Source organism: Amblyraja radiata, chromosome 24 (assembly GCF_010909765.2).
Source record: "Amblyraja radiata isolate CabotCenter1 chromosome 24, sAmbRad1.1.pri, whole genome shotgun sequence".
In the NCBI taxonomy this organism is placed as follows: domain Eukaryota; kingdom Metazoa; phylum Chordata; class Chondrichthyes; order Rajiformes; family Rajidae; genus Amblyraja; species Amblyraja radiata.
The window spans coordinates 33,235,618-33,254,838 of NC_045979.1; positions in this window are offsets into that span (position 1 = coordinate 33,235,618).

Here is a 19,221-nt window from a genome sequence, read left to right on the forward strand (position 1 = left end):
ATATATGATTGCAAGTCTGAAGAAGGGTTTCGGCCCGAAACGTTGCCTATTCCCTTCGCTCCATAGATGCTGCTGCACCCGCTGAGTTTCTCCAGCACTTTTGTCGACCTTCGATTTTCCAGCATCTGCAGTTCCTTCTTAAACATATGATTACAATCAATCCATTTGCAGCATGTAGATACATAACAACGGGTATAACGTTCAGTGCAAGGTAAAGCCAGCAAAGTCCGGTCAAGGATATTCCGAGGGACACCAAAGAGGTAGATAGGAGTTCAGCACATGTCTCTGGTTGGGGTAGGATGATTTAGTTGCCTGATAACAGCTGGGAAGAAACTGTCCCTGAATCTATTGGTGTTCAAGAAGGAACTGCAGATGCTGGAAAATCGAAGTTACACAAAAATGCTGGAGAAACTCAGCGGGTGCAGCAGCATCTATGGAGCGAAGGAAATAGGCAACGTTTCGGGCCGAAACCCTTCTTCAGACTGATGGGGGGGGGGGGGAGAAAGGAACGAGGAGGAGGAGCCCGAGGGCTGAGGGAGAGATAGGAAGGGGAGGAGACAGCAAGGGCTAACAAAATTGGGAGAATTCAATGTTCATGCCCCCCGGATGCAGGCTCCCCAAGCGGAACATGAGGTGCTGTTCCTCCAATTTCCGGTGTTGCTCACTCTGGCAATGGAGGAGACCCAGGACAGAGAGGTCGGATTGGGAATGGGATGGGGAGTTGAAGTGCTGAGCCACCGGGAGGTCAGGTAGGTTCTTGCGGACCGAGCGGAGGTGTTCGGCGAAACGATCGCCCAACCTCCGCTTAGTCTCACCGATGTAGATCAGCTGACATCTAGAACAGCGGATGCAGTAGATGAGGTTGGAGGAGTTACAGGTGAACCTCTGTCGCACCTGGAACGACTGCTTGGGTCCTTGAATGGAGTCGAGGGGGGAGGTAAAGGGACAGGTGTTGCATTTCTTGTGGTTGCAACGGAAAGTGCCCGGGGAGGGGGTGGTACGGGAAGGAAGGGAAGAATTGACAAGGGAGTTGCGGAGGGAGCGGTCTTTGCGGAAGGCAGACATGGGGGGAGATGGGAAGATGCGGCGAGTGGTGGGGTCACGTTGGAGGTGGCGGAAATGACGTAGGATTATGTGACGGCTGGTGGGGTGACTAGGGGGACTCTGCCCTTATTGCTAGTGCGGGGATGGGGAGAGAGAGCAGTGTTGCGGGGTATGGAAGAGACCCTGAATCTATTGGTGTGTGTTTTCACACTTCTGTACCTTTTGCCTGATGGGAGAAGGGAGAAGAGAGAGTGGCCGGCGTGTGACTCGTCCTTCATTATGCTGCTGGCTCAAGGTCTTTCAGTCAAATTAACCACCTATTGGATACACAAGGCAAATGAAAAGTCAATTGAGTGATCAAATGATTCCATTATCAAAATGAAATCTTTTTTATTTAAGTTCAGAATTCTTACGGGTATTGTCAATTTGTGTAGTTTAGAACTGCAGCAGAGAAACAGGTCCTTCGGCCCACCGAGTCCATGCTGACCATCGATCACCTGTCCACACAAGTTCTCTGTTATGTTATCCCACTTTCTCATCCACTTCCTACACACACGAGGCCATTAACAGAAGCCAGTCACGCTACAAACCCGCACGTCTCTGGGACGTGGGGGGAAACTTGAACGCGCGGAGGAAACTCAGGTGGTCACAGGGAGAACTTGCAAACTCCACACAGACAGCGCTCAAGGTCAGGAATGAACGTGCGTCTCAGGGGCTGTGAGGCAGCGGCTCTACAAGCTGCGTCACTATGCCGCTCACTTGCTTATCACCTCTATTGACGGGGCGGCACAGTGGCTGCTGCCTTACAGCACCAGAGGCCCAGGTTCGATCTTGACTTCAGGTGCTGTCTGCGTGGAGTTTGTACGTTCTCCCGATGTCCACGTGGGTTTTCTCCGGGTGCTCCGGTTTCCTCCCAACTCCCAAGACGTACAGGTTTGTGGGTTTAATTTGCTTTGGTTAAATTGTAAATAGTCCCTGGTGTGCAGGATAGTGCTAGTGTATGGGGTGATCGCTGGTCGGTGCGGACTTGGTGGGCCAATGGGCTTATTTCCGTGGCCTTGTTCTCAAAAGTTTAAAGATAATGTGGAGAGGATGTTTCCACTGTGAAGAGATGTTTCCACTAGCGGGAGAGTCCAGGAAGAGAGGCCGTAGCCTTAGAATAAAAGGTCGTTCTTCAGACTGGAGACCCTTTGCTCCAGAGATGTTGCCTGACCAACTGCATTCTTGGTTCTTGGTTTCTTGGTCCTCCAAAATATTCCAAATGGAATTTAAACTGGAGGTGGTGAAGGGAGGGCTTAAGCCAGAAAGGGTTATTGGGAAGAAAGAGCTACTTTAAATTTAGTTGCATCTGGTTGGGTAACTATAGTTGGGTGGAGATTATTCCATGCTTTAATTGTGCGGGGGTTGAACGAATTGCTGTCTACATCTGTCTTTGTAGCTGGGATCACAAGTTGGATCGAATGCCCTCGTCTGCTCCTATTTGGTTTGGGTTTGGTGTAGGTCTTGTAGTCTATGTCGAGCTGACCATTTAACATTTTGTAAAAACAGGTCAAACGGTGAGCTTCACGTCTGTCTTGGAGAGGGTTCCACCCCAGAGAATTCAGAAGTTTGGTGACACTCGCTTCTCTCTCATAGGTTACCCAGCACGTTGCGCCTATCTTCAGCATAAAGCAGCATAAAGCAGTTCCTTCCTACACATCCTTTCTAACCGATGTCGCAGTGATAGGTCAAGGACTGTGTTTAACAGTTTAGGAAGGGCTGGCGATGGATAAACTGCAGCTATATTAGTACGTTTAGGGTATGTCCAGTATTTTATCAGTGGGAGACAGATATGAAACGGCGTTCCAGCGACTGCTTTTCAGTTTAGAGGCAACACACGCCAGCCTTGTGCCGCTGAAAGATGCAGATTAAAATAAATCAGGAAATCCTGTTAATACACAAGTGGTGAGGATAATTGAGGCTGGACCTGATGTCCTTTCAAAGCAATGTTTTTCACTCTTAATAACCAGCTTTGTCCCCATGCTGTTAGTTTTGGCTTCAACGATTTATTTCTTCAACCCCCTCGAAAGCAGAGGCTTAATGACCTTAGGTTACTGGTGTGGCACGGTGGTGCAGCGGTAGAGTTGCTGCCTCACAGCGCCAGAGTTCGATCCTGACTATGGGAGCTGTCTGTACCTTTCACCGTGACCTGCGTGGATTTTCACTGAGATCTTCGGTTTCCTCCCACACTCCAAAGCCGAAAAGGTTTTAGACAATAGACAATAGACAATAATAGGTGCAGGAGTAGGCCATTCGGCCCTTCGAGCCAGCACCGCCATTCAATGTGATCATGGCTGATTATCCCCAATCAGTACCCCGTTCCTGCCTTCTCCCCATATCCCCTGACTCCGCTATTTTTAAGAGCCCTATCTAGCTCTCTCTTGAAAGTATCCAGAGAACCGGCATACACCGCCCTCTGAGGCAGAGAATTCTACAGACTCACAACTCCCTGTGAGAAAAAGTGCTTCCTCATCTCCGTTCTAACGGCTTACCCCTTATTCTTAAACTGTGGCCCCTGGTTCTGGACTCCCCCAACTTCAGGAACATTTTTCCTGCCTCATTTTTCCCGTCCAAACCCTTAACAATCTTATATGTTTCAATAAGAAAACCTCTCATCCTTCTAAACTCCAGAGTGTACAAGCCCAGCCGCTCCATTCTCTCAGCATATGACAGTCCCGCCATCCCGCGAATTAACATGTTTCCTGCCTCTAGCGTGTCCAAACCCTTAACAATAGTATATGTTTCAATGAGATCCCCTCTCAATGAAACATATAAGATTTTGTAGGCTAATTGGCTTGGTACAAGTGTAAATTGTGTGTAGGATAGTGTTAGTGTGTGGGGATCACTGATCATTGCGGACTCAGTGAGAAGGTTCAAAGATTCAAAGATTATTTATTAGTCACATACACCTAGGTGTAGTGAAATGCTTCTTGCCAATGCAGCACATGAAGAAGGAATACAGACATAACATTAATAAGAGTTTTAAACATAAAGAACATCCCCCCACAATGGCTCCCACCATGAGGGAAGGCATAATGTCCAGTCCCCAACCCCAGTTCACCCATAGTCGGGCCCATTGAGGCCTCCACAGTTGCCTCTACGGAGGCCCGATGTTCCTGGCCGTTCTCGCCGGGTGATGTTGCTCCGGCGTCGGGAGAATCCTCGCAGCGGCATGGGACACCTGGAACGGCCGCTTCCGCACTGGAGGCCGCGACTTCCGAAGCCAACAAGGCCGCGCCGGTTGGAGCTCCACTACTGGCGATCTCATCTAGAGATCCCAGGCTCCCGATGTAAGGTTCAGCGCCGCCGCCCGCAGCTGGCCGCTCCTCAAACCCGCAGCTCCGCGATGTTTTACTCGGCGGTCTTCAGCTCACCGGAGCTCCAGCGCGGCGACCCAGGCAAGGCATCGCCCGCTCCACGATAGCGCTCCAGCGCTGTGCCGCTGCCGAAGCCGTGGTTCTGGGCAGTGCCCGACAGGAAACGTCGCTCCAGGCCCGCTGGTAGGCCGCGAGGACGGGTCGAAGCTGCAGCCCGGAGAAAAGCTGCCTCTCCGACCAGGTAGGGACCTGAAAGGTAGTTTCCCCCTTCCCCCCCCCCCACCCCCCACATAAAAAGTCTAGAACTCCAGAAACAAAAACACTTTAACTAACTAAAAATAAAAAAAAGATGAAAAGACAGACAGCTGCAGGCTGGGCAGCCGCGCACAGGTCAGCGCCCCCGTAGGCCCTGTTTTGTGCTGCATCTTTAAACTAAACTAAACGAGTGAACCCATGAACTTAAGAACATAACCTGAACTGACAAAAGTATACGGGGTCATCACTGGTCGGTGCGGACTTGGTGGGCGCGTTGTTTCTCTAAAACTAAACCTAAGATAACTAAACGGTACACAAAAATGCTGGAGAAACTCAGCGGGTGCAGCAGCATCTATGGAGCGAAGGAAATAGGCAACGTTTGGGGCCGAAACCCTGAAGGAAATAGGCAACGTTTCGGGCCGAAACCCTTCTGGGTTTCGGCCCGAAACGTTGCCTATTTCCTTCGCTCCATAGATGCTGCTGCACCCGCTGAGTTTCTCCAGCATTTTTGTGTACCTTCGATTTTCCAGCATCTGCAGTTCCTTCTTAAACATTTCCTAAAAAATAAACTAAAGATGTTTGTTACCTTCTGAGATACACTGTGGTGACTTTACATTTTGTAAAGAACCAGTCACACTCATGTTGAGAGACCTTTAATTGTTCCTGAAGGACTTTGGAAGGGTGAAAAGGCTACTATTTGCATGAATCTGCCTGTCAATCTTTTAGCTTAAAAATCTTGAATTGTTCCAATTTATTTATCGTCAATTAGGGCAACAAGTAGTGGAATCTAAAAACTGCTCTGCTTGACAAGTGCGTACTTGAATGATGCCCAATGTTAAGTCCATCCTGCCTACAGTACTTAAGAAGGGTTTCGGCCCGAAACGTTGCCTATTTCCTTCGCTCCATAGATGCTGCAGCACCCGCTGAGTTTCTCCAGCATTTTTGTGTACCTACAGTACTCGTTGGTGCATCCTAGAAGGCCTCTAATTTCCCAGTTATCTTGATTCAGGTTATTCTATTGACATACACACCAGGGTGCAATGTTTAGAGATGCAGCGCAGAAACAGGCCCTTCGGCCCACCGGGTCCGCGCCAACCAGTGATCACCCGTACACAAGCATTACCCTACACACTAGGAATAATTTACCGAAGCCTATTAACCTACAAACCTGCACGTCTTTGGGGTGAGGGAGGAAACCAGAGCACCCAGAGAAAATCCCACGCAGTCACGGGGAGAACTTGCAAACTCCGTGCAGGCAGTACCCGCGGTCAGGATCGAACCCGGGTCTCTGTCGCTGTGTGGCAGCAGCTCTACCACTGTGCTACCATGCTGCTCTGGGGGGTAGAGTTGCTGCCTTACAGCGCCAGAGGCCCATGTTCCATCCAAACTACGGGTGCTGTCTGTGCGGAGTTTGTACGTTCTCCCTGTGACTGCATGGGATTTCTCCGGATGCTCTGGTTTCCCCCCCAAAAAACACACAGGTTTGTAGGTTAATAATCTTCGGTAAAGTGTGTGAATTGTCCCTAGTGTGTAGGATAATGCTAGTGTGCTGGGTGCTGGCTGATAAATTAATTTCACTTGCACTTTATGTGCAATGTGACGAATAAAACTGATTGATTGATTGATTGATGGTCAGTACGGATTCGGTGGGCCGAAGGGCCTGTTTCTGCGCTGTATCTCTAAATTCTCAAATCTAAACTCCCTGCAGAGACACTCGGAAAAATCTGTGCCGGCCGCTGGTTGTATGTCACCCCCTTGGATTCCTCACGGACCTGCTTCATTCCCGTAATCTTTCGGACTCTCATAGGAATGCAGTTGCCTTGATCTGAAATCTCCAGCATTTTGAAACATTGCCTGGAAACACTGGGGACCTCTGGAGAAACTCTCAAATCTTATATTTTTCCGCACGCATTCTGCACCAGAAAGAAATTTTCCCCAAGATGCCTGATCAACCCCCTGGTTTTAGATCAGTCACAAGACTGGGGAGAAGATCTTGTTTGGACTCATGAATGCTCGTGCTTAGAAGTTCATGCGTTTTTCCTTTAATGGCGAGTTGCTGCCTACAGCGCCAGAGACCCCCCGTTCGATCCCGGCTACGGGTGCTGTCTGTGCAGAGTTTACACGTTCTCCCCGTGACCGCGTGGGTTTTCTCCGGGTGCTCCGGTTTCCTCCAAAGACTTTAAATTGTCCCTAATTGCCACTGTGCCAAAATAGAGTTTGTTCATAAGTTCATAAGTGATAGGAGCAGAATAAGGCTATTTGGTCCATCAAGTCTACTCCACCATTCAATCATGGCCGATCTATGGTCCCCTCTGAACCCCATTCTCCTGCCTCTCCCCCTACCCTCTGACCCATACTAATCAAGGATCTATCTATCTCTGCCTTAAAAATATCCTTTGACTTGGTTTTCTAAAGTTAAATCCTAGAATCCACGTGATTTTTCTCCCGACCAAATGACTAATTGGAAATTGTTTTTGCAGAATAGTTGACCAGTCTGTCACGAGAAGTAAATAGTCACAGGCTTTACAATTTACAATTTGAGTTGGTTGGGAATTCACATTAACACTGGGGAAAAAACCTGGGAATAATGATTCTCTAAACACTGGGCGAGGTCACTAATGGCGATTCCCTGAAAATTGTGGATATTCCCTAATTGTGGAATATATGTTTGATGTACGTACTCCGATCAAAAGACATCCGAGCTACAGAGAAGCAACCATTAAGATTCATTAAGAGCCATTGTCCATCCGTGACCTCCCGGTTGCTAAATATTTTAACCTCCCCTCCCATTCGCACACTGACCTTTCTGTCCTGGGCCTCTTCCACAGTCAGAGTGAGGCCCAACACAAATTGGAGGAACAGCACCTCATATTTCGCTTGGGCAGCTTACACCCCAGTGGTATGAATATTAACTTCTCTAACTTCAGGTAACCCTTCCTTCCCCTCTCTCTCCATCCCTCCCCCTTCCTAGTTCAACAACCAGTCTGACTGTCATCCTGATTACATTTTACTGCTTGTGTGCCTCGTTGTCACCTTCCCTTCAGCTACTAATGATCCATTCTACATGAACTTCTCTCCCCTTTGATCGAGAACCAGAATCTCTTGTTTTCACACCTTACCCTTCCATATCTCCACGTCTCCCTTTCCCCTGACTCTCAGTCTGAACCCGAAACGTCGCCCATTCCTTCTCTCCAGAAACTCTGCCTGTCCCGCTGAGTTTATTCCAGCATTTTGTGTCTAAGATTCTAATTGATCAGTAGGTGGAAATTCAATTCAGTCTGTTATCAGTCTAACTATGTTTAGACGGAGCTAGAGAAATTAAAAGTGTCTGAGATGAATAGTTCTTAGAAACAGTTTTGACGATTAATCTCTCACTGCGGAAATGTAACAAATGAGTTTCCACGAAAGCTTAATGCGATCAGAAATTGCAACCTAATGACATTTCTAAATCATTCAGCAATTACTTTGAAGATAGCTTCCGTCAGATAGTCAAAAAGAAAATGAGGAAAAGACATAATGTGCCGGGGTAACTCAGCGGGTCAGGCAGCATCTCTGGGGAGTGTGGGGGGGGGTGGGGGCACAGTGGTGCAGCAATAGATTTGCTGCCTCACAGTGCCAGAGACCCGGGTTAGATCCTGACTGTGTGGGTTGCCTGCATGGGTTTTCTCTGGGAGCTCCGGTTTCCTCCCACACTCCAAACACATACAACTTTGTAGGTTGGTACACAAAATTGCTGGGGAAACTCAGCGGGTGCAGCAGCATCTATGGAGCGAAGGAAATAGGTGACGTTTCGGGCCGAAACCCTTCTTCAGACTGAAGAAGGGTTTCGGCCCGAAACGTCGCCTATTTCCTTCGCTCCATAGATGCTGCTGCACCCGCTGAGTTTCCCCAGCAATTTTGTGTACCTTCGATATTCCAGCATCTGCAGTTCCCTTTTGAACAGCTTTGTAGGTTAATTGGCTTGGTATAACAATTGTAAATTTGGAACAAGTTAGGGCTTTATTCTTTGGAGCGCAGAAGGTTAAGGGGGGACTTGATAGAGGTTTTTAAAATGATGAGAGGGATAGACAGAGTTGATGTGGAAAAGCTTTTCCCACTGAGAGTAGGGAAGATTCAAACAAGGGGACATGACTTGAGAATTAAGGGACTGAAGTTTAGGGGTAACATGAGGGGGAACTTCTTTACTCAGAGAGTGGTAGCTGTGTGGAATGAGCTTCCAGTGAAGGTGGTGGAGGCAGGTTCGTTTTTATCATTTAAAAATAAATTGGATAGTTATATGGATGGGAAAGGAATGGAGGGTTATGGTCTGAGCGCAGGTATATGGGACTAGGGGAGACTATGTGTTCGGCACGGACTAGAGGGGTCGAGATGGCCTGTTTCCGTGCTGTAATTGTTATATGGTTATTATATATGGAAGGGTCCCGACCTAAAACTTTACCTATCCATTTTCTCCAGAGATGCTGCCTGACCTGCCGAGTTACTCCAGCACTTTATTTCTTTCCTTGGTGAACTAGCGTCTACAATTTCTTGCTTTTAGATATAATAAGTAGAGTATTAAGTAAAAGAAGATCAGAATATTGTCTAGATATCTGTGTGAGGGACAGGGGCACAACTACAAGGATCGCCCCAGGGTTGCATCCTCAGCCTCCTATTGTACTCCTGTACACACATGACTGTGTGGCTAGGTTCAGCTCCAACTCAATAATCAAGTTTGCTGATGACACTGTGGTGGTGGGCCGGATCTCTGACAACGATGAGAAGGCCTACTGGGAGGAGGTGGCTGATCTGGCACTCAGGTGTCAGGACAACAGCCTCCTCTTGAACATCAAAAAAACTAAGGAGCTAATCGTGGACTTTAGGAGGGCACATCATCCGAGGACGTACACACCATTGAGGATAAATGGGATACTGTGGATTGAGTGAGCTGTTTTAAATACCTGGGAGTCCACATCTCTGTGGATATGACATGGACATCACACGCCGCAGCACTCGTTTGTCTTTTTGCACAAAGACTTGTTTGTCTTTTTGCACAAAGTCCGCGAGCATTGCCACTTTTCATTTCACTGCACATCTCGTATGTGTATGTGACGAATAAACTTGACTTGACTTGACTTGACAACTGTCTGCATTTTCTCATGGTCTGAGGCAGAGCTGTTTAGTTTAGTTTAAAGATCTCTTCTTCTTATCGAGTCCACACGCAAGATTAGAAGTTGCTCAGCCAGAGCTGAACACACTTCTCGGCATCTGCACACAACGGTGTCTGGCTTGTGGCTTCTTGTGCGTGGTGGTGGTGGAAAGGTTGGTTGAAACAGGGCCGCGACGTGAAAGCTCTTTCCTTGGCCCCAGTTTAGAGATACAGCGTAGAAACAGGCTGAGTCCACACCAGCCAACATTCACCCCATGTACTAGATCTGTCCTCCCTTCTAGGGACAATTTACAGAAGCTAATCAACCTATAAACTTGCACGTCCTTGGAGTGTTGGAGTAAACAGGAGAAAACCCATGTGGTCACGGGGAGAACATACAAACTACATACAGACAGCACCAGTAGTCAGGATGGAACCCGGGTCTCTGGCGCTGTAATGCCCCTGTCCCACTTAGGAAACCTGAATGGAAACCTCTGGAGACTTTGCGCCCCACCCAAGGTTTCCGTGCAGTTCCCGGAGGTTGCAGGTGGTTGCTGGAGGTTGCAGGCAGTGGAAGCATGTCGGGAGACTGACAAAAACCTCCAGGAACCGCACAGAAACCTTGGGTGGTGCGCAAAGTCTCCAGAGGTTTCCTAAGTGGGACAGGGGCATTAGGCAGCGACTCTACCGCTGCGCCACAATGCCGCATGTCGTTTAATCTTTTTGGGAAATACGCAAGAGTTGAGTTAATTTCAATGAAAATTGATACTTTACTGTCATGTCTCATGTACAGTGAAATGCTTTGATTTGCATCAACCCAGTAAATTCATACAGCAGATCTCACCCGGGCAATACACAAGAGTTGCCACGTTTCTGGTGCCGACAAAATTACAGAGTTGCCACTGGGCCGTCTGTACGGAGTTTGTACGTTCTCCCCGGGACCGTGTGGGTTTTCTTCGGCTGCTCCGGTTTCCCCCCACACTCCAGAGACGTACAGGTTTCGAAGGTCAATTGACCTTGGTAAAAATTGTAAAATGTCCCTGGTGAGGGTAGGATAGTGCTAGTGTACAGGGATCGCTGATCAGCATGGGCTCGGTGGGCCGAAGGGCCTGCTTCCGCACAGTATCTCTAAACTAAACTAAACTATCCTACACACTAGGGACAAGTTACAATTTTTAACCAATTGACCTAGAAACCTAGTTTTAGAGTGTGGGAGGAAACCAGAGCACCCGGTGAAAACCCACGCGGTCACAGAGGGGAAAGGTGAAAACTCTGTACAGAGAGGACCCATAGTCGGGATCGAACCTGGGTCTCTGACGCATTGAGGCAGCAACTCTACCGCTGTGCCACCGTGCACCCCCACCCCCCAAATCTGAAGATTTTCTCACACTGAGTGAACAGAAATGGCCAAACTCAGCCGATGAAAACTCAATTGATGCCAATTTATAAAACAATTGACAAAGGAAACTGTACCAACTATAACCTCGGTGAACAGAAAGAAACATTGGAGGATTTACTGTGATGTAGCTTACCTCTGGTCTGTGACTGAACACAAGCCTAATTAGACTAACCACATGGATAATGAGATAATTAGATGAATCATGAGATATTTCACGGCAAATGATTCACCCCCAATGTACAAGGCAGCAATGTAGTTCAATACACTAGTCCCAACTTCAATTAAGATGCTGGTTAACCCTCTCCAGCACAAGTACACAATATGGCGGCATGGTGGCGCAGCGGTAGAGTTGCTGCCTTACAGCGCTTACAAGGCCACAGACCCGGGTTCTATCCTGACGGTGGGTGCTGTCTGTATGGAGTTTGTGCGTTCTCCCCGAGACCGTGTGGGTTTTCGCCGGGATCTTCGGTTTCCTCCCACATCCCAAAGACGTAGAGGTTTTTTTAGGTTAGTTGGCTTTGTATAAATGTAAATTGTCCCTAGTGTGTGTAGGATAGTGTTAGTGTGTGGGGGGGGAGCTGGTCGGAGCGGATTCAGTGGGCCGAAGAGCCTGTTTCCATGCTGTATCTCCAAACTTAACTAAACTAAATCCCATAGAGGTGCAGGTTGGTAGGATAATTGGCTTCTGTAAATTGTCCCTAGTGTATAGGATAGAGCTAGTGTGTGGGTGATCGATGGTTGGCTGTGACTCGTTGGGCCGAAGGACCCGTTTCTACGCTGTATCTTTTAGCTTTAGTTTCAGTGATACAGCGCGGAAACTGGCCCTGCTGCCCATCGCGTCTACACCGACCAGCGATCCACGCACATTAACACTATCCTACATGCACTAGGGTATGCACCGAGCCAATTAACCTACACACCTGTACGTCTTTAGAGTGTGGGAGGAAACCGAAGATCTCGGAGAAAACCCACACGGTCACGGGGAGAACGTACAAACTCCATACAGACAGCACCCGTAGTCGGGATCGAACCTGGGTCTCTAGCGCTGCAAGGCAGCAACTCTACCTCTGCGCCATCGTGGCCACACTAATTTCTACATTAAACTTCAGTTATAGCATCTCCAAAACTTTGATTACACTGGCTGCCTCAAAAAGACTGGCAGTTTCATCAAACACTCACACCACCCTGGCCACGCTCTCATTTCACTCCTACCTTCGGGAAGAAGGTACAGGAGTCTGAAAACTGGTATCATACAGCTTCTTACCAACAACCAAGACTACAAGACTAACCGCAGCAACTGTGAACATCAATGGACAGCGCCTCTGGTTACACGAAGGACTTTAGGGTTGTTGCACAAGTATTGGGGTTATTCATTTATTAAATTATTGAACAGGACATAGGTTTAAGGTGCGGTGTGGAGTGGGGGGGGGGGAGATTTAATAGGAACCTGTTGGGCAACTTTATCACACAGAGGGTGATGGGTATATGGAACGACCTGGCAGAGGAGATAGTTGGGCAGGGACTATAACACATTCGGACATGTACATGGATAGGAAAGGTTTAGATATGGGCTGAAAATGGACAGGGGGGGACTAGTTTAGTTTAGTTTAGTTTAGAAATACAGCATGGAAACAGGCCCTTCGGCCCAATGAGACCGCCCCGACTGGCACATTAACACTATCCTACACACATTATGGACAATTTACAATTATACCAAGCCAATTAACCTACAAACCTGTCTGTCTTTGGAGTGTGGAGTAACTCAGCGGGACAGGCAGCATCTGTGGAGAGAAGGAATGGGTGACGTTTCGGGTCGAGACCCTTCTTCTGTTGAGGCATTTTGGTCGGCGTGGGCAAGTTGGTCGAAGGGCCTGTTTCCGTGCGGTATGAGTCGATGACTCTGTGACTGTATATTATCTAGGTCCATTGGGTTTACAGGCCTGTTATTCTTCCAACGTGCACTTTGGAACCTTCCGCCTCCACGTCAGACGTGCCATCCTGTGTGTAACATAGATAATTAATTCTTTGCTATTAGTAAGTGGGCCACACAGTGGCTGCAATGGTGCAGTTGCTGCCTCACAACGCCAGAGACACAGGTTCGATCCTGACCTCAGGTGCTGTCTGTACGGAGTTTGTACGTTCTCCCTGTGATCAGGTGGGTTTTCTCCGGTTGCTCCGGTTTCCATTCACATTCTAAAGACATACAGGTTTGTAGGTTAATTGGCTTGGTAAAACTGTCAAAGTGTAAAATTGTCCCTAGTGTGTGTAGGGTAGTGTTAATGTGCGGGGATCGCTGGTCGGTGCGGACTCGCTGGGCCTGTATCTTCAAACTGAACAGAACTAAACTAAACTAAATTGTCTCTAGTGTGTGGGATAGAACTGGTGTAACGGCATGGTTGGTCGGCATGGACTCGGTGGGACGATGGGCCTGTTTACATGCTGTATCTCTAAACTAAACTAAACTTCTGAGACAGAATTCTGGGCCATCCCAAATTGGACTAGAGCATGTGGAATACAGCTGTACCAAGAACGTGACTCATAATTATATGTTCTGGGGCATTTTTGTGATGTATAAAGTCACTATCTCTCCAAGGAATTTAAACCAAAAAATAATATTTTCAACAGCTGCAGTATTTGCTTTTCGATTTCCTGACAGTGATGTCACAGGTGATTCAGAAGGCTTTTGACACATTAGCTTAGTCACCTTGCTCTAACAAAGGATGTCATTAAGCAGCAAAGAATGCAGAGAAGATTAACGAGGATGTGTTGGAAGGAACTGCAGATGCTGGTTCAGACTGAAGATAGACACAAAAAGCTGGAGTAACCCAGCGGGTCAGGCAGCATCTCTGGAGAAAAGGAGTAGGTGACCTTTCGGGTCAAGACCAGGAGAAATGCCTCGGCTCGAAACGTCACCTAGAGACCAGGAGAAGGGTCTCGACATGAAACGTCATTAACGAGGATGTTGCCAGGACTCTAGGGAGAGATTGGGCAAGTTAGGCCGAAGGGGTGATCTTTATTTAGTTTAGTTTAGTTTAATTTAATTTATTATTGTCACCTGTACAGTAAAAAGCTTTTGTTTGGGTGCTATCCACAAGGTCATAAGGAATAGGAGTAGAGTTAGGCCATTTGGCATCGGAGTAGAATCAAGTCCACTCCACCATTCAATCATGGCTGATCTATCTCTCCCTCCTAACCCCATTCTCCTGCCTTCTTCCTGTAACCTCTGATACCTATCCCGTCAAGAACAGACAAGAATACAAGCCGTCCACAGTGCACAGATAAAGGATAAAGGATACAGCATTTAGTGCAGGATACAGCATTGAAGTCTGATGTTCAATGTTATATCATGACTATACGATTATAGATAGTTCAAAGGTCTCCAATGAGGTAGATGGGAGGTCAGGGCCGCACGTGGCTGATGAGAGGACCGTTCAATTGCTTGGTAACAGCTGGGAATTGATGAGGTGAATGCAGAGAGACTTTCACCCAGGGTAGTACTGAAACATATAAGATTATTAAAGGTTTGGACACGCTAGAGACAGGAAACATGTTCCCGATGTTGGGGGAGCCCAGAACCAGGGGCCACAGTTTAAGATTAAAGTGTAAGCCATTTAGAGATGAGGAAACAATTTTTCACACAGAGAGTTGTGAGTCTGTGGAATTCTCTGCCTCAGAGGGTGGTGGAGGCCGGTTCTCTGGATACTTTCAAGAGAGAGCTAGATAGGGCTCTTAAAGATAGCGGAGTCGGGGGGTATGGGGAGAAGGCAGGAACGAGGTACTGATTGGGGTTGATCAGCCATGATCACAGTGAATGGCGGTGCTGGCTCGAAGGGCCGAATGGCCTACTCCTGCATCTATTGTCTATTGTCTATTGTCTATTGTAGCAGAATTGAGAACCAGAGGACATTGTTCTATGGTGAGAGAAGAAAGATTTAACGGGGAAACTAGGGAGCAGCTTTTTCACACGGTGGGTGTATGGAACAAGCTGCCAGAGGGAGTAGTTGAGGCTGGTACTATAACAACATCTGGTTCTTGATTCCACTGCCCTGAGTAAAGTACCCTGTGCATTCACCTTATGAATTAGGTGCACAGCCTCTTGCCCAGAGTAGGTGAATCGAGGACCAGAGGACATAGGTTTAAGGTGAAGGGGAAAAGATTTAATAGGAATCCGAGGGGTAACTTGTTAACGCAACGGGTGGTGCATGTGCGGAACAAGCTGCCAGAGGAGGTACAGTAGTTGAGGCTGGGACTATCCTAACATTTAAGAAACAGTTAGACAGGTACATGGATAGGACAGGTTTGCAGGGATATGAACCAAACGCGGGCAGGTGGGACTAGTGTAGCTGGGACATGTTGGCTGTTGCGGGCAAGTTGGGCCAATGGGCCTGTTTCCACACTGTATCACTCTATGACGCCATGACTATGAATTTCCCTCTTGGTTTTATACACCTCTATAAGGTCACCCCTCAGCCTCCTGAACTGCAAGGTATAAAGTCCTAGCCTGACCGACCTCTCCCTGTAGCTCAGTTCTAGCAACACCCTCATAAATATTCTCTGCATTCTTTCTAGCTTAATGACATCCTACCTGTAGTAGGGCGACCAAAACTGAACACAAGCCTCCAAAAGCGGCCTCACCAGCAACTTGTACGACTGTAATGCTACATCCCAACTTCTATACTTAATAGCCCGACTGATGAATTGGTTTAGTCTAGTTTAGTTTAGAGATACAGCGTGGAAACAGACCCACCGGGTCTGCACCGACCAGCGATCCCCGAACATTAACGCTACCCTACACCCATTGGGGACAATTTTACATTGATACCAAGGCAATTAACCTGCAAACCCGCACGTCTTTGGAGTGTGGGAGGAAACTGAAGATCTCGGAGAAAACTCACGCGGGTCACGGGGAGAACGTACAAACTCCGTACTGACAGCACCTGTCTTCAGGATCAAACTCAAGTCTCTCATAGAAACATAGATACATAGAAAATAGGTGCAGGAGTAGGCCATTCGGCCCTTCGAGCCTGCACTGCTATTCAATATGATCATGGCTGATCATCCAAATCAATATCCCATACCTGCCTTCTCTCCATACCCCCTGATTCCTTTAGCCACAAGGGCCACATCTAACTCCCTCTTAAATATAGCCAATGAACTGGCCTCAACTACCTTCTGTGGCAGAAAATTCCACAGATTCACCACTCTCTGTGTAAAAAATGATTTTCTCATCTCGGTCCTAAAAGACTTCCCTCTTATCCTTAAACTGTGACCCCTAGTTCTGGACTTCCCCAACACCGGGAACAATCTTCCTGCATCTAGCCTGTCCAACCCCTTAAGAATTTTGTAAGTTTCTATAAGATCCCCCCTCAATCTTCTAAATTCTTGCGAGTACAAGCCAAGTCTATCCAGTCTTTCTTCATATGAAAGTCCTGCCATCCCAGGAATCAGTCTGGTGAACCTTCTCTGTACTCCCTCTATGGCAAGAATGTCTTTCCTCAGATTAGGAGACCAAAACTGTACGCAATACTCCAGGTGTGGTCTCACCAAGACCCAGTACAACTGCTCTCGCACTGTATGGCAGCAAATCTACCGCTGCGCCACTGTGCCACCCGTGGTGATATTTATTCAGCAGCAGCTGAGAAGGAGAATACTGCAGGTCAACATGCCAAAATGTTACCCCTGACTTTGATAAATTGCCAATACAAAGCTCCCTCTGGTGGCCAGATGAGGCAAGGAATTTTCTGGTTCATTGCAAGTTTATTTGGCTATCATTTCTGGTTGGTGGTTTTAAACTCACCATAAAGTTGGCAACAGTTTCAAGTTCCAGTCAGCAAACTCCAACCTTCACCCACCTGCCGTTAATGACCTTACACACCGCGGGCGGCACGGTGGTGCAGCGGTAGAGTTGCTGCCTTACATTCTTCCCGTGACCTGCGTGGGTTTTTTTCCGAGATCTTCGGTTTCCTCCCACACTCCAAAGACATACAGGTTTGTAGGGGAATTGGCTTGGTATAAATGTAAAATTGTCCCTAGTGTGTGTGTGTAGGATAGTGTTAATGTGCGGGGATCGCTGGTCGGTGCGGACTTGGTGGTCCGAAGGGCCTGTTTACGCGCTGTATCTATAAACTAAACTAAACTAAATGAAACTAAACAGCTGGTTATTGCTCTTCAGTTGTATCCTCAGTCACTTAGCTCTTCACAGAAGAGATTAGACAGTAGACAATAGACAATAGGGGCAGGAGTAGGCCATTTGGCCCTTCGAGCCAGCACCACCATTCAATGTGATCATGGCTGATCATCCCCAATCAGTACCCCGTTCCTGCCTTCTCCCCATATCCCCTGACTCCGCTATATTCAAGAGCCCTATCTAGCTCTCTCTTGAAAGCATCCAGAGAACTGGCCTCCACCGCCCTCTGAGGCAGAGAATTCAACAGCCTCCCCGTGACTGCGTGGGTTCTCTCCGAGACCTTTGGTTTCCTCCCACACTCCAAAAACGTAGATGTTTGCAGGTTAATTGTGGATGATCAGCCATGATCACATTGAAGGTGGACAAAAGAGCTCGAGAAACTCAGCGGGTGCAGCAGCATCTATGGAGCGAAGGAAATAGGCAATGTTTTGGGCCGAAACCCTTCTTCAGAATGGCGGTGCTGGTTTGAAGGGCCGAATGGCCTACTCCTGCACCTATTGTCTATTGTCCATTGCCTATTAATTGGTTTGGTAAAATTACAAATTGTCCCTAGTCTGTGAAGGATGGCGTAAATGCACGGGGATCGCTGGTCGGCGCGGACTCGGCGAGCCGAAGGGCCTGATTCCGTGCTGTATCTCTAAACTAAACTAAAACTATGAGTGATAGGAGAAGAATTAGGCCATTTGGCCCATCAAGTCAACTCTGCCATTCAATCATGGCTGATCTATCTCTCCCTCTCAACCCCATTCCTTTGTCTTCCCGTAACCCCTGTCACCCCTGTGGGTGATGTTACGTCAATGCTTCCTCTCCTTTAGTTCTAAGTATGTTGTTTATTTGTTACTACTTGAGAGCAAGGTAAATTGAATGAAAAAACAATGTTTTACACAAATAACAAATGATATGAGCAGACAACACTCTATCTGGGGTGTGATATGGAACTAACACTTCTCATCAACAATTCTCTCTTTGGTTTTCCCTAATTTATTATCACAAATACTCTTCATTGTCAACACCTCGCATTCTTCACAGATAACGTGTTATCATGATTATCCCTCACAGGTATTCATAAACTCACTAGTCAAAGGAGCAGAATTGTGCCATTCGACCCATCAAGTCTACTCCGCCTTTCAAACATGGCTGATCTATCTTTCCCCCTTAACTCCATTCTCTGTCTTTTCCCCATAACCCCTGACACCCGTACTAATCAGGAATCTATCTATCTCTGCCTTAAAATATTCATCGACCTGGCCTCCACAACCTCCTGTGGCACAATGTTAAATCTCGAATTCGTAGCCCTTATTCATCTCCTCCACCTATTACTAAATGGCCCAGCCCCACCTTTCTTCCGGCATTCTTCCCCTTATATTTCTATCAGTCTGAAGAAGGGTCCCAACCCGAAACGTCACCGATCCATGCTCTCCAGACTTGCTGCATGACTCACTGAGTTACTCCAGACATGATCTCCTGTCTATCCCTATTCAAATTGTGCCTATAACAAAGGCATGTGTAGCACCCAAGCAGGGACTAATCCCTCAGATTAAAGGTCTGGTGCTCTACCAACTGAGCTATTTGGGACCTAGTTTCATATGGCATTGGTGCGGCCATATTTGTAGTATTTTATTCAGTTTTGGCCATCCTGCAATGGGAAAGATGCCATTAAATTGGAAAGGTGCAGAGAAAATGTACAAGGATTGAGCTATAGAGAGAGATTGGGCGGATTAGGAGTTTATTCCCTGAAGCACAGGAGGCCGAGGAGTGATTTTATAGATGTGCATGAAAAAATGAGGGGGCATAAATTGGGTGAATGCACAGTGTTTATCCCAGGGTAGGGAAATCTGGAACAAAAGGCCATAGG